This window comes from Heliconius melpomene, chromosome 15 (assembly GCF_056956725.1).
Source record: "Heliconius melpomene rosina isolate 202511_hmr_F chromosome 15, ASM5695672v1, whole genome shotgun sequence".
Classification (NCBI taxonomy): Eukaryota; Metazoa; Arthropoda; class Insecta; order Lepidoptera; family Nymphalidae; genus Heliconius; species Heliconius melpomene.
Genome location: NC_140403.1, coordinates 11,342,705 through 11,362,639, shown reverse-complemented (window position 1 = coordinate 11,362,639; position 19,935 = coordinate 11,342,705).

Below are 19,935 nucleotides of genomic sequence, written 5' to 3'. Positions count from 1 at the left end.
GATCATATGTATAGCGTAATGTATTCTACAAAACGGGAACGAAACTTAGCGAATGGAGTGTCTTAACACTATGTTGACCCTGTTTACTCTACTACATGTAAACAACAAAAGTTAAGTTATATTTAATGTGCAAAATTCTTAGTAACACATAATTAAAATATAAAAGGAATGAACTTTTCAAAGAACGTTGACCATAAACTCAAGTTTTAATTGAAGTATCTAGTTTAAAGCTTTAGACGATTAAAAATAAAAATCCAAAAGAGAAAATACCAGATGCTATACATACATAGCGTAGTTTCTTTTTACTTCAAGCACTAAAATTTTATATACATCTGAATGCTGCAACAGAAAACTGTTATAGAATAGATAAGCAAAATGCTATTTGAAAATGACAGTGACATAACAATAATAGTAAATGTAATGACATAAGCAAAATATGTTTGTATTTATGTCATACATTCTATTATTACAAAATATATAATATTGTACTATTATAATAAGTTATAAAAAAATATGTATTTTACTCAAGTAATTTCTAATTATAATATTGTTTTATTGGTGATAGAGCAGTGGTACAAGGTGTGAATGTAAACGCGACGGTTGTAGGTTTCATTCCTACTCGGAAGAATGAATGAAATCAATTTATTTGCTCTCGTTATAAGGTAAAGCGTGGCGTTGACTACTAAACGTAATACAAAGTAAAATTAAAAGAATAATAATAAAATAAATAATAAATTATAAGCAAAAAATCATTTTTAGAAAAAGCTTTTATTTAAATGCTCTAAAAAGAAGAAAATAAAATTTGTCTTTTAAATTTTAACTATCAACTCATAACCTCATTGTACACAATTTATATGATCATAAAAGCTTGTCGCGTGATTTACTTGTGTAACTAAACTAGTGCTAATTTAATTATGTAAAATCTGCTAAGTTTCAATTTTTAAAGTTTCAATTTAATTAAATATTGATTAACGCGACAAGCTTTTATGATCATATAAATTGTGTACAATGAGGTTATGAGTTGATGGTTAAAATTTAAAAGACAAATTTTATTTTCTTCTTTTTAGAGCATTTAAATAAAAGCTTTTTCTAAAAATGATTTTTTGCTTATAATTTATTTTTTACTTTTTAGTTACCACTGGCTAGGTTTCTCACACTAGAGACATGTACCACGATTCCGCTTCTATGGTTAGGAATGCTGTTGGCGACACTAGACCCTTCCCGATTACAGTGGGGGTTCACCAGGGCTCGACTCTTAATCCGTTCTTATTCAATGTAGTGCAGCCTCCATGGCTGATGATGTATGCCGACGACATAGCACTCATTGACGAGAACCGACTGACGCTGGAGCGTAAAGTGAACCTCTGGAAGGGTACGCTTGAGACCGGCGGTCTTAAACTAAATGTGTCGAAGACCGAGTACATGGCCTGCGGGAGCCCGGACTCGAGCACGATCCTTATAGGTCCTGAGCCAGCCATTAAGTCAGAAAAGTTCAGGTACCTTGGATCCGTTATGCACGAGTCCGGAGGCATCGATCACGATGTCCATTGCCGGATAAGTGCTGCCTGGGCCAAATGGCGGGAGGTCACTGGTGTGGTCTGTGACCGGAGAAAACCGCCAAGCTCAAGGGACTGATATACAAGAGCATCATACGACCGGTTCTTTTATACGGCAGCGAATGTTGGCCAGCACTATCTCGGCAAACTCAGGAGCTTCACGTCACGGAAATGAAGGTGCTGAGGTGGATGTGCGGCGTAACGCGGTCTGACCGCATACGCAACACATTCGTTCGAGGTAGTCTTGGGGTCCGTGACGTAGCGGATAAGCTCCAAGAGCGCCGCCTGAGATGGTTTGGCCACGTTACGCGCCGGTCTAAGAACTATGTCGGATGCAAGTGCCTTGCTATATCAGTTCCTGGAGTGAGACCTCCTGGACGCCCAAGGAAGCGCTGGTTGGATGTCGTGATGCCGGATATGAGAGCCAATGGTCTAACCACCGAGGACGCTAAAGACCGCGCAAAGTGGAGTAGGTTGAGTAGGAAGGCAGACCCTGGCAATAGCCGGGATTAATGCCAGGAGGAAGAAGGTTTCTCATACTAGATGTCATATTATTTTTCTAATTATTCTCGGCAAGCCCTTTCATTTGATACCCGTATTGCAGATGTGCATAAATAATAACTATTCCGCCATCTTAGATGTTCCGCCATATTGGATTAAGAAAAACGTCACATTTTTCGAGTTACTCTCAACGAGCCCTTTCAATAGATATTCATATTGTAGAAGTAGACTAAAATTACCTATTCGGCTATCTTGGATGGTCCGCCATATTGGATTTAGAATGACGTCACATTATTTCCCAAGTCGCTCTCAAGAAGCCCTTTCATTTGATATCCATATTGCAGAATTGCAAAAATAATAACTATTCGTTCATCATGGATGGTCTCCCATATTAAATTTAGAATGACGTCACATTATTTCCCAAGTTGCTCTCAAGAAGCCCTTTCATTTGATATCCATATTATAGAAGTGCATTAAATATAACTATTGCGCCATCTTGGCTGGTCCGCCATATTGAATTTAGAATAACGTTACATCATTTTTCACGTTGCTCTCAAGAAGCCCTTTCATTTGATACCTATAATGTACAAGTGCATCAAAAAGAACTATTCTGTTACTTTGGATGGTTCGCCATATTGGATTGAGAATGACGTTACACTATTTTTCCAGTCACTCTCAACAAGCCCTTTCATTTGATACCCATATTATAGAAGTTCATGAAATATAACTATTCCGCCATCCTGGATGGTCCGCCATATTGTATTTAGAATGAAGTCACAAACCTTATCGTGCATTGTCATCCAAACCAAACGTGTATACATAATTTCAGCTCAATCGTACGAACATACCTTTCATTATATGAAAGCACAAAAAACTTGAATCGTGTCAATTCTATTGGATTTCAAGTGATGTCGCATTATTTTTCTAATTGTTCTCGGCAAGATCTTTCATTTGATACCCATATTGTAGAAGTGCATAAATAATAACTATTCCGCCATCTTAGATGTTCCGCCATATTGGATTTAGTATAACGTCACATTATTTTTAGAGTTACGGTCAACGACCCATTTCATTTAATATCTATATTGTAGAAGTAGACCAAATAGATACTCGGCTATCTTCGATATCCTCCTTATTGGATTTAGAATGACATCACATTATTTTCCGAGTTGTTCTCAACGAGTCCTTTCATTTGATACCCATATTGTAGAAGTACATTAAAAATAACTATTCTGCCATCTTGCATGGTCCGCCATATTACATTTAGAATGACGTCACATATTTTATCGTGCATTGTCATCCAAAGTAAAGGTGTATACAAAATTTCAGCTCAATCGGTTGACGATATCTACTTCAAAATTGAGCTCTAAGATTTCACCCGAACCCACATACATACATTGCAAGTTAAATAAAAGCTTTTAAAAATAGTAAACGTAATGACGTTGCCGAAGAAATTATAAAAAATTAAATAAATCTATTTTAAAGCAAAACTATACTTAGCTATTGCACCTGATATTCAAGTCATGTACGGTAGGAATGATGGCAAGAGTACTAATATATTCTTTACCTTAAATACAATGCTCTTGTGTTAGAAAATTTTAAAGTCCACGAATACCTACGTATTGTTACACAATGTTTGTGAAATAACTTTAACATGAACTTAACTAATATTTAAGTCTGCATTGCTATAGAAGTGTTAGTCAAATCTATTTTTTTTCTTTAAAAGACCAGAGACTACTTATTATTAGCTATAATATGTTCTATTTGATCTTTTTACTACATAGAAAAAGCAAATAATATTTTTTAAATCGTAAAATGCCCCATATTTAAGCAATAGAATTAAATAGCAATGAAAAAGCTTAGCAGCAATTAATCTTAATTGAAATCCGGTCAGCCTCTGAATTTTGATTGGGGTCTTATTTTAACGAGCAAATCACTGTACGGACCAAGCGTTGCATCCATTCATGCTCTTGAAACCATAGATTTCTATGAAGGGTGACGCCCTCTAATGAGAGGTAAGACCATGGACGAATTTATGTCAGTAAATAATACAATTTGTTGTTTGCTAATATGTAAATAAAAATTAAAAATAATTTGATGGTTTTAATATGATACGTTGCTACTCTTCAACTAAGTTGCTAAAAATAGCGACTAAAACTAAGTCCAAAATATATAACCATGAATAAAATGAATCCTTAGGGAAAAGCTTGGAGTATCTCTTTCTAACGGTAAACTTTGTTCACGTTGTTGTAGCTAAGTGCAAAGTTGCAAAAAGAACGCGCAAAATTTAATTTAAACTCATCAGTAAAGAAGTAAAGAGCACATTTAATTCTAAGGATCTATTTATATTCAAAAGATTCTTCGCAATAAATTATAAGATTACTTGTAAGAAATATTCAATAATAGCAATATAATAGGACAATAGCATTTGTTATACTAAAGACAAAGCGCACCAACACGCAGTGTCTCGATAATTTGGCGGAGAATGGGGAGCGGAATGTCTTTACGGGGTGTCTTAACATTCATTGAAATTATTCTTATGGAGCTAATATTGAAAGTTAGAGGGGGTTATGGAGCAACATATAGGCTATTATAGGCTATATATAGGCTATTATTCCCGAAATTCTCTCGAGTTCGAAATTTACGAGGGAAAAATTGAACTTTACCTGTGTTTGTACTTATCGCCCACCTTAATAGTGATGTAAAATAATCAAATACTGTTTTTTAAAGACTATAATTTCCCATTAACTTCGTGCATTGCAGTATAGATAACCAAACTAAAATTATTAATATTTTTTTCTTAAATATCCTTTAAAATTATTCGTATAGATCTAGTGGGCGCGCGGGAGCCACTAGTAAATAATAAAAACAATATTAAAATCGGGACATTATAACTCCTAGATAAAATTTATTTATCTTAATAAAGATAAAGCAAATTTTTGAGTTTGTAAATAAATTGAAAGTAGATTTTCTTCAATACTGATGGTATCGACATTTAATTAACTTGATATTCAGACCGTAATCCAAACTTTTCGATCAGACATAACTTTATATCATTGAAAAACAATTTGTAAAGCATCTTTATCTAAGATCAAAATTTTCAGAAAAGTAATTTTAAACAAGATTTATTAATTTAGATAAGCTTATTATCCTCAACTGTAAATAAATTGTATAAGTCATTTGATTGTGAAAATTAATCAATTAAATATATACATAAATACATTTAATTATACCTGAAGGTCTGAAAATACTTATCCATAGCTTGAAACTCGAGAAAAAACTTGCTGTACTTTAAATGCATATACTTAGAGTACAGATTAAAAGTAAATCAAGAAGGAAAATGTAATGCAGTCGCATTTAGTGGGTTTCGTAGCAAAAAACCTCTTAATTTGGTCTTTTAATGACCCGAACTCCATGTCTTCAAAGAAAACGTAAATAGTTGGATTCCAAATCGCTTAATATATTCGAAATAAGAATTCATATTTCAACTCTACAAAAGTATACATTCTTGCTATTTGCTTGACGGAACTTCCATCTTGTCTTTTTTTCAGCTTCACGCTGTATCCCGCATGTCGTAGAGTAGGCAGAGGAACCCTATTGGTAAGAAGTGTATTTTGTTTTGTGATATTAAAATAATATTAAAAATTAACATACAAGAATAATAAAAGGAATTGTTATACTTTTCTGTCCATTAATATAAGTTTATGAAATAAGAAAACTTTATAATAATTATTAAATGAAGTGAATTCATTTTCCGTCCAAATGTTTTATTATTTAAAATAATTCCTGATTACAGAAGTTGCAACTTTTAGCATGTACAAACTAGCGGGGCACTTAGAACATCGACTATTTTATCGTGCTAAATATACGACATCCCAACTGCCCGCTTGACTGTCAGCAACAGTTAATTAACTTGGAATTCCAAACGCGGCTAAAACTTTCCGGTAGGAGCAACTTTGAAGTCTTTCCGAAATATTTGTACCAGCCCTGCCTTGAAAGACATTTTCTTTGGATAACTCATTAAAATCAAATTTCTAAAACCCTTCTAGCGCTATGTAAAACTTGGGCATTTTTTCTTTCATACTTTTTCACGGTTTTAATTTACACATCTCAAGAGGTTAGTTAAATAACAAGTTTTGCAAGTCATACACAACTTACTAACAAAGCTAAAACGTATTAATAAAACTAGAAAGTACAGAATAGTATGGTATATTATTGCAATAGATGAAAATTTAGATAAGGTGATTTATTTAAGTTAATAGTAATTCAGAGAAAGCAAACCTACACACCACTACATTAAAATGTTCTTTATTGAGAATATATTTTCAGCTTTTACTCGTTTAATAATTATATTCCAAACAAAAATCCTTAAAAGTCTTTTGTTGTTAATTTTGAAGAAAAGTGTTAAAATATTTCCCCAAAAAGAAATATAGAATATATGCTCAGACTTACAGACATGTTTATTTTTGTGCTGGCATGAAAGCTTTGTAAGATAGCTAGAAAATTTTGTGCTTGTAAGCTTTTTCATTATTGTAGAACAAGAGTTTTGTTCAAGATTTTTTTTAACGCCTGTATCTACTTCAAGGAAAATTTAAATTTTTAAATAATATTTTATAGGATTAAATCAAATCAGCCATCAGAGGGAACCAGTGTTAAGACTTCACTTTCCGCCGAATTCTGGAGACATTGCGTGTTGAGTGGCGGATCTCAACGCCGCTATTTCCCCCGACACCAGAGCGAAAAAATGATTATATAAACTTAAATAAGTATTTTATTTCCTCGATTGGGAATCGAACCCACAATCAGTCGCGTCTACAGTCACACTTTGTGACTTGCCTCTTTATAAGATTATATTTTACAATTCTATTAAAAATAATAAAATTCATTCAAATTTATTATCATTAGGATAATGAGTTATGGTGTAGACGATGTCTGTGTTTTGCTCTCTATTTAGACACGTAATCAGTGAAGATTGAAAATATCAGTTTAAAATATTTACCTATATAAAGTAACTTGAAATTAGGTTTGTTGGGTACGAAAGATCAGAGTATCTATATCTTATGAAATAGAAAAATGTTAAAATACTTTGCAAGGTTTATAATTTTTATAAGTCTTCCTAGAGATTTTTACTCTGCGCGGTATTAATGTTATAATTATGTATTTTTATCATTATCGATGATTATTATTTTTAGATAGTACACACGTCCAGTACAACCTAAACTGAAAAAAATGTTAAGACTAAAAATACAAATAAAATCTAAACTTGATAATAAAAAAGAATTGGTAAGCACACTTGACATTTTATTATTGACAATTAAATGAATTTAATTTAATTTATCCTGAAGTAGTTGTATAGTTTTTCTTAATTTTAATTAATAATAATAATTATGTATAATGTACTTCATAAAGCAAATGATACTGATTGATGAGATTTCATATTCATCTCCTAAATTAACTACAATATGATACCGAAGAGTATATTATATTATAGCCGATTACTAGCCGACGTGAGCGCCCCCGCACCCCGCACCCCGCACGCCGCACGCCGCACGCCGCTAGCTTGCGAGCTCTAATTGTTCCCCACACACTCCACTACGCGGGAACACTTGATAGTAAAAGTTGAATTATTTTTCACTTACGTTCCTCTAGCTTTTTAGCTTGTAAATTCTGGGTTAACAATTTTTTTATTTTTTGTTCAAATATTTTTAAGCTTTTGTTAAAATTACATTTTGTTTGATATCTTTTGGTGAACTAGAATAAGGGATAACGCGTGTGAATTTAATATACATAAGTGATGGCAAAAAAGTTTTCTGCCTGTTTTTCTCTGTTTTCATAAATGAATATAAATTTAGTAATATTGAAGAGATGAAACTATTTAAAGTAACATTAACATTGTTAGTAATATCTTTATAATACAACGTTGTGCCCTAATATACGGTCATTTAATTAAATGCTACTGACAACCTCAACTGAGCCTTCTCGCTTGTAAGCTGTGCTGCGATACAAGCTAATTATACTAACGTATAATTAAATCACTGGATTATTCGTATCACAAGACACTAGCTAGCATTTAGTATAATTAGGACGTATTATTAAATGATTACAATAATATATAAATATTATATAAACAAACATAAACATATATATCGCTATATTTCATTAGAATGGGTCAAAACAGGAGGCTAGTCGTCTAATTGTTTTATTTCCAATATTTATTTATTCCATTATCTGAATTTTCCAATATCTAATGAAAGATAGATCAATCACGTATGCATAGATGTGAGTATGAGTAAGACTTTTTAAAAAAAGGAGTTTTCCCTTCTTTAGCAATTGCCACTCCAGTAACGTGACTTTGATAAATTATTTGCTTACGCAGCTATTCGGAGCACACTCACGTCACGTATGCGTATCACATATCAATGTTTTCATTTTTTATCAAGTTTTGAGTACATTTTTTTACACTAACTTCTTTATAGATATTTTATTAGTTTACATTGTTACACAATATCTGTATAGGTACATAAGATAATGAATATTTATATTTTTTATAAAATATTGAAGATATACCGTAAATAAAAATAATATATCTATTATTATAATTTATAGAAAACAAACGTTCTTAGTTCCGTGTTTTGTGTGGCGGAACACGATATTGCACTTTTGCCTTGATACGAGAGCGGAGAAATGACAATATTTATCATCAACATAGTGAACCATCTTTTGTCCAGCGCTGGACATAGGCCAGACAATATTAATAAATATATATATATATATATATATATATATATATATATATATATATATATTTTAAATTGGGAAACAAACAGCATTTACAATACTCTTTAGTATAATACATATTCATATTCCATTTGCCAATAAAGCTTCCACTTATACATGAAACATGGAGTGAATATAAAAGAAATGTTTTTTTACATATGTTGCTAATTAACAATTAAAAATTAAATTTATGGTCTAAAAAAAAATTAAAAAAAAAAAGATTTTTACGAAGGAAAAGGTTAAGATTTACATTAAGTTAAGATTTACAGTTGAATTTTGTCGATAATTTTACATGAAAATTGTTTCAAATTGTTATGAAAAATGTCTATATCACTAAAGTAATTATTGTATGCCCTACAAGATCTTAGTATAAAACAATTTTGGGCATAATTGGTTTTTCGAGCAGTCTCAATAAATATAAATTCCTGTCGTGGGAAATATATGGAAATACAGTCATGTCGTCATAGAAATCTATATATTTCAAGTTCACACTGTAGACAACTGTTACTCAATCTCGACCAAAGTGTGGAATACGTCAGTGCCTAATTACATTTGCGTGGTTGCTCTAACAAATACGACCCGGTCGAGCTTCTGTCAGACGTACTAATTGCTTTGGACTGCCAGCATATACAATGCACCTTTATCGATGTCTAGTTTGCGCGGTATCTTAAACGATATTACGAGTTAGTCTTTATTAATGTAATCATATTTTAAATATTCCTCTATTGTTTTACCAAGGACGGTTTATTGGACGCATACAATATTCTATATAGGCAATATTCAATTTTTTTTTAAATTACTAATATATTAAGCGATTAACTATTTCTAATTTCTATTAATTGAGCGGGTTGATTGAGATATTTTAAAGAAAAAAATGATATTTCTATTAAAAGGAACTTTATAAAAGTTAAAACTTCATCTCAGAGAAAATTAAACCGCGAATAGTTAATGGATCTTTACTCGATTCCAAAAAGCTAACTTTGTGGAGCGACTCGTTGGCTTCAATAAGATTTTGACAAGTTTGGTATAATTACGTCTGTTTTATATCAGTCAAAGGAAAAGTTTTATTGCAAATTAGGCAACCGGTTTTTAATTACTTCACAGTTTTGTTATAAATTTACATAAAATTTAATCGGATAAAATATCTTTTTTTAATAGATATAAGATGCGAAATATACCTAGTATCTTCCGATATTAGTCTAATTTAAAAGAATGGACACGTTAAAGGAAATTTAGAGATAACTCGGTGAAACACGATTCGTGCATCAGGTCCGGGAGTGTACCGTGGTAGTGTGATTTGTCATCGTTACAAAAACATTAAATTGTTAAAAGCTTTTGTTATTTCTCTTTGAGATGGAACAGTTATAAATTAAAAGTGTGTCAGGACGGGATGGAAAGAAGTGTAATTTCTTTAGCACTGTAGCAAGATAGACTTCTGTCTATCTTACAACATTGTTCTACTGTAAATATATCTAAAATGAAAGTAAATACTTACTTGTAGTTTCCTTGTACATCGATCCCCACTTGAGGAAGTGAAATATTTATTTACGTTTATATTTCCGTTTCTTCGCTCTGGTGTCGAGACAAAACGCGGCGTTGAGTTCTGCCTTTCAACACGCAAAGCCTCCAGAATTCGGCAGAAAGCGGGAGTGTCTTAACACTAGGATATCTCTGCCTACCCTGCTATATGCGGAACGCAGCGTGAAGCTGTATAGTAGGTTTATAACACATTTAATGTGAATACATTCACTCCACTTTTTGTTTGAATTTCTACGGAATAAGACAAGGAAAATATCGCTTTATCACTTCGTTACACACACAATCCTTGAAAGGGAAAAGTATTGCACTTTTCTCGTTCAAGATATTCCATTCAAAAGAAAACCTTATTCGTTTCATTATATAGCAGATTGTCCTTTTTTCTTTATTTCACACAAACTAAAATTCTTTATTTAGAATTTGAGAATAATATAAGACACCAACTTTAGGAGCAAAGTATTTTTAGTTATGTATTTAGATTTTGTATGGAATTAAAAATTATTTGTATTATGCGTTTGTTATCTCATTATAAGAAAAGATGCAGTGAAAGTTTGTTTTAACTTTACGCTGTATCCCACATGCAGCAGGGTAAGCAAAGGAAACATGAGAACTAAGACAACCAGGTCGCATTATCGAAGACCGACATACTCGTATTTCATTGTCCCAAGTGGGATACGAACCTACGATCATCGCGCTTACAGTCGCACACTAGTACCCCTGCGCCAAGAAGGCCTATTGGTTTTTCTAATTACTGCAATACAGATAGATATATGATCACGTCTATAATTCCTCGGTAACTACTTCGTAAGGTTTTTTAAAAAACAAAATGGTTACTTAAATCTTTCTAAATAACTAATTGTATAATATATATACGATTATACTTATGTTCATAATAACGCTCGCCGACTTACGGTTTTCATTATTCAACGACAACGTGACAAATAGTACTTGTTTATAAGTGTCTATATTTAATGCTTCGCCATTATAAATATAATTACGTCTGAAATAATGACACTAGACATTTTGTTGAGACACTGTCATTAGAAGGGTGAAACATTATACAAATTTCGCTCAATATACATAAATGTATAGTGTTTCTGTGTATTTAATATACAAAAAATTGCAGGTTTGCCTTGCAATTTTTATGTATTAAATAAACTATATTGATATCTTGATTTTATTAGAAAAAAATGTATGTACCTACTAACTAAATAAAAATATCTTTTCAGAAATAGGATTCCTAGTCTTATTAGAAAATAGATTTTTTTTGTGAATCGTAATTAAAAATCCGTTCGTCCACTAACTAACAGTTTGAATTAAATTTCCCAGACAGTTCGAGCCATTAGAGGACAGGCCCAGTCAATGAAGGCAAAGAGCTTCCGAAGCGTTTAGGATCAAATATTTACTCTTTGTTCCGAACAAATCACGATTTTAATTTAAGCTTCTTTCATTTCTTGGCCTGAAATTTTTTAATCCAGTGTTCAGACACTGGATTAAAAAAAGGTTTTAAGCTATGAAAAATTTTAGTTTTCAATCTCAAAGAGAATCGTTTTCAAAATTTTCTAAATAAGTATCATCACTACTGTCGATGAGACTCTGTCTTTGCATCACGACGCCATCAATGTACATGCTATTAGAAGTTTAAGGATCGTAAATGTCTATATAATTATAAATAAACTGAATATGGTTTATGTAATCAAATAAAAACGTCAAATAGTCTTTACTGTTCCTTTACATTGTTATTTCATTTTCAAAAGCCACGTGCACACAAGTTTCAATAAGCCACGTCTGGACATTGAATATCAGAACAGCAATTGTTAACATTTCGTATTGAGCCAACGCCGAGAGCCAGTTCTGCATTACTATTTACACTCTGTTCTCGACTTTCTAGTAATATAATAAATATTGGGTGGCGGAGTAAACAAAAGCTAGAGGTTTAGAATGAAATATTTTAACATGGTTTTTCTCTACTTAGTATTTTTTTATGGAAAAAAAAGGCAAACGAGCATACAGGTCACCTGATAGTAAGTGATCACCGCCCTCCACGAACACCAGAGGAGTGACGGTGCGTTGCGGGCCGCCAAGGTGGAGATAGACGCGCGGTAGGATGCGTAAAGTAAAAAGTTAAAGAAATATAAGATAGATTTTGATGATATTTTTCATGTAAAAAAATCTACTTACAAATATAATCGAAGAAATAGTAAAAGACAAACGGGAAAAAATCGTCTCAAACAGTTATATATCTGTAGAATAGGAGCGTCCACTGTGAACCATTTGAAATTCGTTTTGTGATTTGTGAGTAGCGTCGACAGCTACTCGTATGTATGTATGAGAATGGTTTTATAGTTTCTACATTGTCGGACAGCGTTCCTTTTGAATATGATCGGATTTTTTTGTATATATATTATTTATTTATAAGTTCATTCAATGAATTCAAAACGGGTAACTCTTTTGTATGTTTTCTGTAGAATTCAATAAAAAATGCTGAATGATTTTTTTCACCAACGTGGAGTGAAAACTAAAAGGGTTTATAAATATATATATTTTTAATGTAACGCAGAAGAACCATATTTATGTTAATTTTATTATATTATACTTTTTCAATGAATAAATCATACATGAATATTTTAAGTTCAACTTGATACACTATGAAATCGTTTTTGAAATTAACTTTCTATTATCTAAAACGATAAAACCAAAATATGTCATTTATATTTATTTTACATGACTATTGACGGAATGCAAATATGTAAATATGACAGTTATGAGCAGTGCGTGGGGGACGGAGTGTCTTGACATAAGGATCCCTCTGCCTACCCATATATCATGAAATAAGTGATATAGTATTGTTTAAACAGAAAAATGACGGTGAAACACCACACATAAACTACACTAATGTACAGGGTGAGTCATATTGAACTTTCCGGTTTTGGAAGGACGTTGCACGAAGAAGGGAAGGAGTAGAAGGGTGGGGATGGTGTCATTAGACGCGCCATGACATGCAGTTTTAGTGTGAGCAATGGCTTGGTCGCTTGGAGCAATTCCCACTGGACCAACAATCAGAAATTGGGTATCAAATTTTAGAGCAACATCATCAGCATTAAAAACAAGACCACAAGGCCGAATTAGGACGTCAACGTCAGCGGAAAACGTGGATAGAGTGCGGGCTTCAATTCAACAATCCCCTCGGCGTTCTGTTCGGAAACATGCCGCTTCACTAGGATTATCTTTCAGTAGTGTCCGCAGAATACTGCATAGAGACCTTAAATTTCACCCATACAAGATTCAGGTAGTGCAAGAATTAACAGTTAGAGACTTAGACACACGAACAAATTTATGCCGCGACATTCAGCAGATCCCCCGCACTGCTGTTTTGATCTTCAGTGACGAGGCACATTTTCACCTCGCCGGAACTGTCAACAAACAGAATTTTCGATACTGGGCTGAGAATAACCCACGAAACCCCTCTGGGGTTACCTGAAGGAAAAGGTGTACACGCATCGTCCCCGAACCATCGATGAACTGAAGGCTGCAATCACGGAAGAAATCAATGCTATTCCGCTGAATATGACTCGACGAGTAATGGACAACTTCCGGGAAAGGCTTCAGCAGTGTGTGGTCAATGGAGGTAGACATTTACAGGATATCATTTTTAAAACCAACTAAATTAAAACTGCATGTTATGTGCTTTCAAACAATAAAATAATTTTTACTGCATGTCGCTTTGTTTTTAATACACACCTTATTGAAATCGGAAAGTTCAATATGACTCACCCTGTACATACATTCTACTAAAGTTGAGAGGGTAAATGCTAACGTATTGTATTATGCAGCCTTTGTTCGAATGTTACTTTTGTTATTGTGCTATTGTGTAATATATAAAAGTAGTGAGAACTGCATATATACTATAATAACTTTAATATATTAAAAAGTCTCTTTGTTATTCATTTATATTAATTAATATATTAATAAAAAATATGTACATGCTTTAACAAAAATGAAGTAATCGAATAAAAATATTAAAAAGCTACAATATACGAAGTAATGTCACTTCCAAAAACTATCTAATAATATAACAATAATATTTGAGTAATTATTACACAAAATAAATTCTGGCAGGAATTCAAGATAGCGAATAGACTATAAATAAACAATTTTCCATCTCATAAAATTCTTACAATAACAAGAAAACTACAAATTTATGCAGATTTAATGACAGTCCCACGTGGAATTGAAGCAAGATATATTTTGATTTTACTATCATTATTAATACCAAGCCAAACCGAAGTATTTTTATGACTACTCATATGCATATGTGCAACACAGTAGTGCATCTGGACGAATACGTTTCCTTATGCCATGTTTTGAATTATTGATTGATTGTTAGGTTCCTTTCATGATTTTTTATTTTAAGTAGCGGCCTATAATGACCACTTAAAGTTGTTTTAACAACCATCCTTACTCATTTTCATAAATATTGTTATAAGTAATAACTGTAGTAAGCTTGTTGGTATACTTATGTATTTTAATAGTGTGCTCTAATTACACGATGATACGAGCAGACAATCTACTGTTAATAGAGTATGAGAGCGGATTAATACAAAAAAAAATATCAAATAAAAAATATACTATAAAAAACAAAAAAAACCCGAATTAAAAAGAAAAAAAAGAAACGCAATAGTTCATTAGGATTTTTTACCCATTAAACCTATATAAGAAAAATTGTAAAATATAAATGGATATTTGGTTGAAGAAAACGTCCTGACTGTTAATCCTGATGAACTTATATTGCGTTTGTTTTTTTTTAGTTTTATGCAGTCGAGTTTTTTGTTTTGTTAACATATAAGTTTAGTTCTTTAATGGGGCGTTCTGAACGTGATATTTCTATAGGGTATATTATAAGTATAGCTAAATTTAATATGTAGTTACTAAAATGTTCTTGTTGTGTTAGACAGCAAAGATCTCAGAGTGAACGTTGCTGTTATATTTCCCTCCAAACAAGGTGTGTTTTGTAAATATTAGTTATTTATGCAGAAAGTTAAAGTAATGATGCAGTTGGCGTCTTACATTTAACTCCCACTGGGGAAAAACAATAAAAATTCAACCATTTTAAGTTTACTTTTACTGAAAAGTTGATGATTAAGTTTACACTTAATGAAGAGTTTGTCCTTGATGGTTCTGAATATCCCTTATGAGTAGAAAATTTGGAATAAAACTGCATTAGATTCTAGAGGTATATTCACTTTGAGTAGCGGAATTCAATGTTTCACTATGTTTTACCAATTAATCTATGGAATCATGTCCGTGATCTTCACGTTCAATGCTATCGCGTTATTCAAATCTCTCCCAGTGCACCACGGTCACTATTTAAGGTCTACAAAGCCAAATCTATTTAACTTTTGAATAATTGCAATTTAGAATACAATCTTACATGTCCCATACACATAATTATATGTATTTTATAAAATCACATTTATAGATTCAAGAATGGAAGATTTCCCCGGTGGAGCTTTGATCCAGCGTTCAATATATGTATAAAGTTCTGTCGTAAATCCGGAACAAACTTCATACATAAACATCTCTAAACGTTGCTTTGATCGTCGTGACTTTGAAGTGGGTGAATATTTATATACTTTATTTTTATTTTAGTGCCATTAATTTCAAAACTTGAAATTTATTACTGTTATTTTAAAATATTTTGCTATTTTCATTGATTAGTTAAAATAAAACGAAATTTATTATTTCAGTGCCTTCTCTTACCTAACGTGTGTTGAGTGGCGGAACTAAACTCACTAGAGTGTTAAATCAGCTACATGCTATATTAGAGGATTGGCAGAGGGAATCTAGGACTAAGAGACCCAGTTACGCCACATTTTTCGAGACATTGCGCAATGCGTGGCGAAACTCAACGCCCGACTTAATTATATTCGTGCATGTGAAGGTTCACTATGTTCAAACTGAGCATATTAAGTAATATTATTATGAAGAAACGAATACATTTAAATTATTCCCGTGTTTCTATTCAAAGGCAAACGCAATTGAAATAAATCACATAACAAGTACTTCCATTCAAACGACATCATACGCACGATTAACATCTTAGTTCTGGCGATGCGTCAAGTGATAGATCAGGGAGACAATAACCATTGTACACACCAACCCTCGTATGAAGCCATATAAAATAATGAAGATGTTGATAGAATCTATTGCGAGCCATCTATTCCACTTACTACCATTTTGTGGCGCCATGAAGCGAAAAGTATGCAAATATTTGACGTTTTATCGGCCAATCGAAATAAAAGGAACCTATTGTTGACTTTGAATAAATAAAAGGTTATTTTCTTTCCTATACTTGTGTGAACTAATATTTGTATCCCATTCTTTTTTTTAAATAGTTTAGGTATCTACGTCATTTTTTATGTCTGTTACGTTGTTGCTAACTTTCATATTGTATACTGAAAGGATAATATTTTGTAAATTATTAACCTTGTACTTTTGTAACTAGTGTCACCAATTTTTCACTGAAGATTTTTTTTTATCTAATCTTAGTTTCTGGTGTTCAATAGCACAAAATAGATCAGAGTGCAAGAAATGGAAAGAGGCCTTTGCCCAACAATAGGACAGTACAGGCTAGGGAAAAAAATTCTAGTTTCTGTCATAAAATTTAGTTTTTGATAAAATCAGCTTTATACTGATATCTCGCACACAACATGGCGCTTATCGAACCACACACAAGCCACAAGCAGTCATGCGCTACGCCGCGCTGGCCTGTGTTCCTTTCTCTCTAATTTATTCGTGCTATTTTAATGATCATAAACAATCTATAAGCAGTAGATGGTACTAGCAGTACCTGTTTCTTACATAAGCCTCACTTTATGGAACTTATGAAATTAAATACCTTGTCATCTAATCTTACGTCTCGTGGTTGCTTTGTTACCTCTCTTTGTTGATAATATCATTGCATATTATTAAACCAGAACAGTGTTTGATAAAGACGTTTTCATAATATTAACGTTAATATATGTACGGCAAAGGAGCTTTGCGTGTGATGGCGACAGTTGAACGCTCGTTTAATAATTCATACAAATCCGTCTCTAAGCGTCGGATCAATTAGATGGAAAACACAAACAAGTTTTTTAAATAAAATGTAATTTATCTCTTACATTAATTAGAATTACATTAACAACTCAACCTAATTCCATTGTTTAATTCTGAATAATTCCTTTGTAATATTTTGTTTGTTGAGACAACAGTTCTTAACTTTGTAAATTGTTATAAAGTGTTAATATATATAAAAAAATACATTAAATAAATTCTACATAGGTAGTACTACCTACTAGGCTACTTAACCAGATTGACATCTCTTTCGCCTCCTTTTTTATTAATAAAATATTTTTAAGTAGTAAAACCTCTTTTTACTACTTAAAAATATATAATATAATTAATAAAATATTTTATTAATTATTCATTTGATTTATACAGAGTGGAAGAGGCAGCGCTTCTTTTACTGAAACTGCATATAGGGTAAAATATTTCAAACCCGGAGCAAAAAAAATTAATCAAGGTACCTCAACAGGTTAGACGTAGGATTTTTTTTTCATTTCACGATTTTTATCCATACCTGTATTTCGTGTCACGCACACATACGTATGCGACGTTGCCGCTTTGACAGGTAAGTGTGTGCGTGCCTATGTTATACTTTACAAATGGCGTTTTATTTTAAAACAATAATTTTATTATTTATTTTGTTTGAAAAAATAACTTTTCATTTTTGGGAATTATTTTTTTTCCGAATTATATTAGGCTTTTATAGAGTAGTTAAAATTGTGGTTTCATTTAAAGTGGTGCTGACAATTCCACCCTGTATATTACACTGGACAAATTATATTTTTTCTAAAATTATTATATTTAACATAATATATGACTATATTATACTTCTGTAAAAGGACGTGGTTGTCAATTCGACTGTATTTTGAATGTGACAAACATCAGAATTCATCATTAGAACCTCAGAACCTTAGAACTTTGGACTGGGTGAACCGATTTTGATGATTCGGTTTTATTTAAAATCTGGTGCTACCCGCGGGTGATTGTAATTTGGCCTAGTTCTAACTAGTCTTAAATTTGCATCGTCTACTGTTTGAAGTGGGTTTTTTTTATTAAAAATTATATAAAACGATTTGGGACAATTATGGGACAAATTAAAAAAATAAATAATTTTATTTTATAGCATCGTTTTCATATTTACTCCCCAAAAAGCCAAAAGATTCGCATCCGCCATGTATATTTATAAATGCATAAACCTTTAATTTTGCGGAGTATTTTACGAGTGTCCTACAAATCCCCGAAATGGTTTCGTTTGATGATCAAACATGCCAATTTTAGCCTCAAGCTCGAGTTTCAATTTACCATCGAACCCTTGTATCAATGATTCAAAAATTTTTAGAAGCAACAATCAGTGAATAATAAAAAAATATTATAAGAAATAAAAAAACTCAACTGTATAAAATTAAAACGAGTCGAGACCTTTACTTCAGCCCTTAAAAAAACTACCCATTCAAATTTTTAAGGGCTGTTCTTATGAAAATTTAATAGGTAAAGAATCGGTCTCGACTGTTAATCCTAATTAAATATTGCGCTTGTATTTTTCTTTTTAGTTCTATGTAGTCAGGTTGTTTGTTTTTTTATTTTTTTTTTTAATTCACATTTTTGTTACAAATTATTAACTTCGAATTTCTCTTACATATTACAACAATAAGCACGAAAGTTTGCAAGAATGGTTGTCAAAACAACTACACATTTCCTAAACCGCTACTTAAAATGAAAAATCTTGAAAGAAACCTAACAATTATTTTTTCGCGCTTGACGTAGTTCGCCGATGTAGATATTTATTTTATTTTGACAATATGGCAATAGGTTACATACATTGAGAGTTACATACATACATACTCGTAGACTGATAAACACATTACCCTGTATTATTTTAGGATTAAAAATTTCCTTCAATTGTTAACTTTTTTGTTCATTTTAAATAGTTAGGTTTTTTGTAATATTAACGATTTCTCCTAATTACCTTTACTTATTTTATTTAATAATTTTAATAATGCAGGTAATTTTTCTAATATTAAGAATTTTATCGTCTTTACTTATATCTAATTAATATTCTACTTTGGTTTGTTTTGATATATTTAAATTTATAATGTTTTCTTGTTAATCATATTGAAAATTGAAAATAATTTCATAAATATATTAAATAAATATTGTATAGTTCAAGCGGGCGAAGCCACGTGGGTCCGCTAGTGCATATTTAATATGCAAAATCCAAAACTATTTTATATTGTACAATAAGTCGAGCTAAATTGAGTTTGAAGATGAAATCTTTTAAATTAATATTCTACAGAGAATTTATCCTAAAATTTATTGACTTAAAGACACAGATCACATTCTGATCGCAAATACTTTTCGTCTTAAGAATTTAATTATTTCTTCATGTTTATTTAGAAGATCATCACAAATCAGTCGGTAGCAATCCACTCCAGCATCTTCAACCGAGTGGCTCATTATT